This window comes from Labeo rohita, unplaced genomic scaffold, assembly GCF_022985175.1.
Source record: "Labeo rohita strain BAU-BD-2019 unplaced genomic scaffold, IGBB_LRoh.1.0 scaffold_837, whole genome shotgun sequence".
NCBI classification, from domain to species: Eukaryota; Metazoa; Chordata; class Actinopteri; order Cypriniformes; family Cyprinidae; genus Labeo; species Labeo rohita.
In genome coordinates, this window is record NW_026129785.1 from 1 (window position 1) to 6,310 (window position 6,310).

Below are 6,310 nucleotides of genomic sequence, written 5' to 3' on the forward strand. Positions count from 1 at the left end.
GCTATTATAGTGTTCTACTAAAACTAAAATTAAAACAATGGAAAATAACTAATAAGATAACACGAAGAAAGAAAAAAAAAAAAACACCTTAAGCATGCACAACAACGTAATGTAATTTTTTAAAAGGCAGTGAGATCAAAAACAACATTCATGTTCAATGTATGATGCCTTTTCTTTTCTGTCACAAGATCAATCCACAACAACAGAAGAAAGTGTGAAATACAGCACAACAACAGAGACAAGAGAGAGACTTGAGGTATGTGTTGCATGAATAGCAAAAATAGAAGTGAAACAGGAAGTTAGAAATCCCTTGGTTACACAGCTTATATTTCTTTCTATGATTTTAAATACTTACTCAAGGAAACTAAGCTAATCAAAGCAAATTCTTTAATTGTACTTTTTTGCTTCTCAGGCAAAAGTAGACACACATTCAGAAAATGGTGCAAGACTTAATCAAAGGAAAGAAAGTGGAATCAGTGAAAAAGAGCATTTATTTCAAAGACTCTGTCTTGATAACAGACATCATTGTAAGCTTAAAGCTGCAGATGTTCTGCAGTTAACTTCACATTCTTTACAGTCTCATGAGTCTTGTGCTGAGAAGGACCTTACGCAGACTTTCCTACAAAAACTACTGATGATGAACTACAGAGCAAGATACATCAAAATTAAAGAGCCCAATAAGCAGCATGACGAAAAACAAAGAGACAATGACCTATTTGAAGATGAGGGCGATGTTGATGTTTTCACAGAAATGCTATCGTTTACAGAAGAAACAAACAGGAGCGATGCTATTCACCCAATGGATGTTCAGATGGCTGTGTTTTATTGTGCTGATAGTTTCCTAAAGCAGCTGATGGTGACTAAACTGTCTCAGTGTCAGTACGCTCTGCCTCTGCTTGTTCCTGATCCATTTACACAAGAGATTGAGTTTCCTCTCTGGACATTCAGACAAATTAACAAGAACTGGAAGATGAAAAATACCAAAAATGAAATAATCAGTAAAATCCAGCCAGTCTGGAAGGCAGAAACACCTATGGTATCTTTCTTCAGGTTTGGCCGATTGTCCTCATCCAAATCTCAGCTGATAAACAGTCTGATCAATGAGAAACACAACACATTCTTCCACAGGAACTGTAAAGGAAGCAGCAAAACCAGACTACTGATGGATGGAGTGGTGGAGATCACCTGGTACTACCCCTCCGGAAAAGACACAGATAAATTCACTCAGTGTATTGCTTTCTGTAATCTTCACGGGGATGCAGGAGACCATGAGAAACAGCTGCAGATCCTCACTGAAATGGCCTCAGTCAATGTTGTTATTCTACCACAACTTAACAGAAATGACAAGAGTGGAGAACAGATCCAAAAACTTTACAAAGACAGAAAACCTCTCATCTTTCTTTTTACTGAGAATAAATCTAGTGTAACTCAGATGAGAAAAGGAAAATACAAAATTGGATTAGAAGACAGAAGTCAGTCAGATGTATCTGAAGAACTCGAACAAACTATAAATAAATGTCTCTCATTCTCATCATCAGAATCATCTGTTTTTAGACTTGAAGATGTGTCGAAACACTTGGGTATCAGAGTAGATGAGGTTCATGACAATGACTGCAAAAGAGGAAAAGAAGCAGCCCAGCAGATGAGGGATTTACTAGAGAAAAAAAACCTGACAGAAATCAAAGAATCATTTCTGCCCTGTCAGGGGAAACTGTGGCATCAGTGGTGTGAAAAGAACAAAGAACTACATCGATCTCAGGGAAATGAAAGAGACATGGTAATAAACCAGGAACAAGACATGAAGAAAACCCGTGAACAGCAGCATGTGTTGGACATTTGTGAGTTCATGAAGTTGTTTATTACAGAAATGAATTCACAGTCTGCAAATGAGAAGCTATTTTTTCTTAAATGGCTCACAATCCTCTTGGATGAATACACCTCAGCTGACCTTTCTGCTCTACATTACAAGTATGATGAAAAATGGTCAAAAGTCTTAAAACTGAAAGAGGAAAATGGCATAACTGAGCAACAGATGGCAACAAATTTGACAGATGAACAAACAGAACTTAATAAGATATCAAAAGAACTTCAAGCAGCAACCTTTGGTTTGGAGCACATCCTGAGGGAGATCGGTCAGATCTATGAATCATGTAAATCAGTGAATAAGAACAAGGAAGGCCTGCCATGTGAATTTAATTATCTCCCAAGTCTTGCAGCAGAGATGATGATCTCTGGTTTTCCACTGGAGCTGATGGATGGAGATGCTGCTCATGTTCCTGTGGTCTGGGTTACTGCTGTTTTAGATCAACTCATCAAGAAACTAGGAGACCAGCGAGTCTTTGTGCTGTCAGTTTTAGGGATCAGAGCTCTGGGAAATCCACTATGCTGAACGCCATGTTTGGTCTGCAGTTTGCCGTCAGTGCTGGCAGATGCACCAGAGGAGCTTTCATGCAGCTGGTCAGAGTTTCAGATGAGATGAAAGGACAGCTGAAATTTGACTTTATTCTGGTTGTTGATACTGAGGGACTTCATGCTCTAGAACTGGTTGGAAAGTCAACAAGACATCAAGACAATGAATTGGCCACATTTGTTGTTGGTCTTGGTAATCTAACATTAATCAACATTTTGGAGAAAACCCATCAGAGCTGCAGGAAATTCTTCAGATTGTTGTTCAGGCCTTCATGAGGATGAAGAAGGTAAATCTGTCTCCCAGCTGCATGTTTGTTCATCAGAACATTTCAGAAGTCACAGCTGGAGAAAAAAACATGGAGGGAAGAAGACGACTACAGCAGACACTGGATGAAATGACAAAACTCGCTGCTAAAGATGAAGTCTATGTTGCAGAATGTTTCAGCGATGTCATTACTTTTGATATTCGAAAAGATGTGAAATATTTTGCACAGCTGTGGGAGGGAAGTCCACCAATGGTACCACCAAACCCATCATACTGTGAAAACATCCAAGAGCTAAAGACAACGGTTTTTAGCCATGCCTCGAAATCTGATGGCTTCAAGCTGACACACCTAAAAAGTCGTATTAATGATCTCTGGGAAGCTTTACTGAATGAACGATTTGTGTTCAGCTTTAGAAATTCTCTGGAAATCACAACATACCGAAAACTGGAGACTGAATACAGCAAGTGGTCCTGGAGTCTCCGCAGAACCATGCTGGAAATAGAGAACAAACTCTACAACAACATAGAAAATAAAATAATTGATATTGTTACAGAAAGTCTTCTTCAAGAGAAACTAAAAGTGAAAAGTGGAGAAGTAGAAAAATCAATGTCAGAATTCTTTGAGAAGGACAAAGATAAACATATACTGATACAGTGGAAAACATCATTTTACATCAAAATTAAAGGGCTTAAAGAAAACATTGTGGGAGAAACAATGAGGAAATTAAATGAGGTTCTTAAGCAGCAGCATGTAAAGAAAGCGATTGACGCTCAAAGAACGTTCCATGAAAATGCTCTCTTGGTAAAGAGCAAAAAATTTGCACTGGAGCTCAAAGACAAAGCAAATGATGAAACAAACCTGAAAAAAGAGTTTGATTCCTTTTGGAAAGATTGTGTTAAGAAGATAAATGCAGAAACTCCTCCAATCAAAGACACTGATGTATTAAAAGACATGCAACAACTCCTTAGCGACATCTATGAAAGTGGCCCTGTAGAAGCCTGGACAGAGAGCAAAGATGTTTTCTTTGTGCTGAGTTATTCAGATTATGTACAGTTCAAGAAATCCAGTGATTTACAAGACATTACAGAATATGCTAAAAATGAAATATCAGCTGAAAAGCCTGATTATAAACTATCTCAAGAGGCGGAAAACAATATTAGAGCCTTAGTGAATGACATTGCTCATCAGACAGACAAAAACATCATGCTGTCTAACATTGCAAAGACAGGCTACAATAAAACTTACATTCAAGAACTTGCAGACTATATCAAAGCAAGAATAGTAGATTATGAGCAAAATTCCAGTAACTATGTGTTCACAAATGAATTTTACATGGATTTGGTCATGTCCATCTGTAAAAAAGAAAAACAAATAATTTCTGACCAGCACAGACTGTTCAGGGAAGCCAATGATCCTGTTTTATACTTTGAAAAGAAGAGCAAAGAGTACTTTAGTATTTTTCAGAAATACTGTCATGGTGCAACATCAGCTGCTATATTTGGTGAGATCATCTGCCAGAAACTCAAAGAACCTGTTCAAAATAGTGTCTACAAAGATACTGCCAGAGATTTGACTAATGAAATTCGAACAAACTGTGAATCACTAAATGGAAACAGATCTAAACTAGAGAAACACATTCTCAAAACTCTGGCAGAACAAGAGGATTTTGAGAAATACATGAACTACTTAAACAATCCCAGAGACCATTTAAAGAGTTTTATCAAAGATGAAGTCAATCAGTACATCACTGATAAGTTTGAAGAGAGTGTTTGTCCCAAGATGAAGGAAAAACTGAATTCCTCCACCAGAAGATCATGGAAGCAGTTCATAGAGCCACTACAGTGGTCAACACGACCGGTGGAGATGTTCAGAAATGGCTGAATGATTTCACAAAGCAGCTCTCAGATTTGCTGATATTCTCTGTAAATGACCTCAGTGAAGTAAGTCATGACAGTGTTAATGATTTCAGCCTTCTAGAAGAAGTGATACGTGTGGAACTTGATTCAGTATCATCAGAAATACAACAAAAATTCAGCACAGAGACATTTCCAGTAAATTTGGAACAGTCGGACAGACCAGATGAGATTCTGATTAATCACCTCTGTCAGTGCTGCTGGGTTCAGTGTCCGCTCTGTGGAGCCTCCTGCACCAACACAATAGAAAACCATTCTGGAGATCACAGTGTTCCTTTCCATCGAGTGAATGGATTCACTGGATGCTGTTATAGAGAAACAGAGAATCTTAGTGCACATTTTTGCACATCTTTAGTGAGAACCGATGACATGTTCTATACAGGTCAGTGGTTTCTATGCAGAGAATACAGAAAAGCAGGAAATGTTTATGCAAAATGGAGCATCACTCCTGACGTCTCTGAGCTGCCATACTGGAAGTGGTTTGTGTGCAGATTTCAGAAAGATCTTAATGAATACTTTGGGAAAACATTCCACATGTGGGACAATATTTCAGAAGAATGGAATCAATACTCAAAAGAGCAAGCTATTGAGAGCTTGGATAAATACATCTAATGACACAGGTGTACATCAATTACTTGTAGGTCTCTGATTCATGGACCACAGTTTGACATTGGTTTCTGTTTTGTGTGTGTGTGTGTGTGTGTGTGTAATCAGTTTTTTTTTTTCTTTTTTACTGTTTATATTTACCATGTTGCACTTAATGGATTAATGGATAATGCTGAAATCTTGTAATTCTGTCATCTTCATTAAATGGAAATTGTCCCAAAGAGACATCAATGTGTGGACATTTATTTACTACCTCTGCCCTAGCATATATATATTAAAAAAAAAAAAAACATAACTAATCACAAAAGCTACAACTATGTTTTTGTATTTTTTTCTAAACAGTTTACAGTACACTTACTGTACAAGTGTCTTGATGAATGCCAGATCAGTGATGGAGAAATTATTAAAATTAATTGTGCAATTATTTTAAAATGTTTTTCAGCATTTTCAATGAAACATTTGAACTGGTGTGCCAAATCAGACAATGAATTAGCACAGATCAGATCTATTTCCCTCCACTTCACAGCTTCCTATATATACTATAAACAGTTTTTAACCCTTTCACTGGTGAGTTTAAAATATTCTATCTGACCCCCCCAGAGTGAGTTTTTTTTAGGCGACCGATTTTAGAACGTTCACTTTATTGTTTCCATGGCGACGCGTCATGACTGACACCGCAGCCACTATAGCGCTGTATGACAGACGTTTCGCTTTTATTTCGTTTTTCCTTTTTTATTCAAAATATTCACACACTTGCTTACCATGTTTTCAACTATCTGATATTCCGATTCACGAATACGTGTAAGTGAGTGTATTTTGGAAAAAAAACCTTTATAAATGATCTGGATCGTGATCTATGACGTGTGATGGGCGCCGCCATGTTTGTTCGTTCGCTGCCGTTCAGAGGGTCCTGTCAGCCGGATTTACAGCACGTAAATTCACCAGTTTCTCCGAAATACATGCAAGTAAGTAGCTGGTGAAGTGGGAAAGGAATGGAGTGAATTATATCATTACTTACATTATGTGTATCTGATATAAATCAAACACGTTGGCAAATTATACTTGAATGGATTGTTATTGCTGCTTCCATAGACATCCCTGTGCATTTTACAAACT

General features: G+C 37.6%; 1 pseudogene; it reads left to right on the plus strand.

Moving 5' to 3' along the window:
• The first annotated feature begins 412 nt into the window (after nucleotides 1–412).
• On the plus strand, nucleotides 413–5,234 carry LOC127162092 (interferon-induced very large GTPase 1-like; annotated as a pseudogene).
• Nucleotides 5,235–6,310: the final 1,076 nt, after the last annotated feature.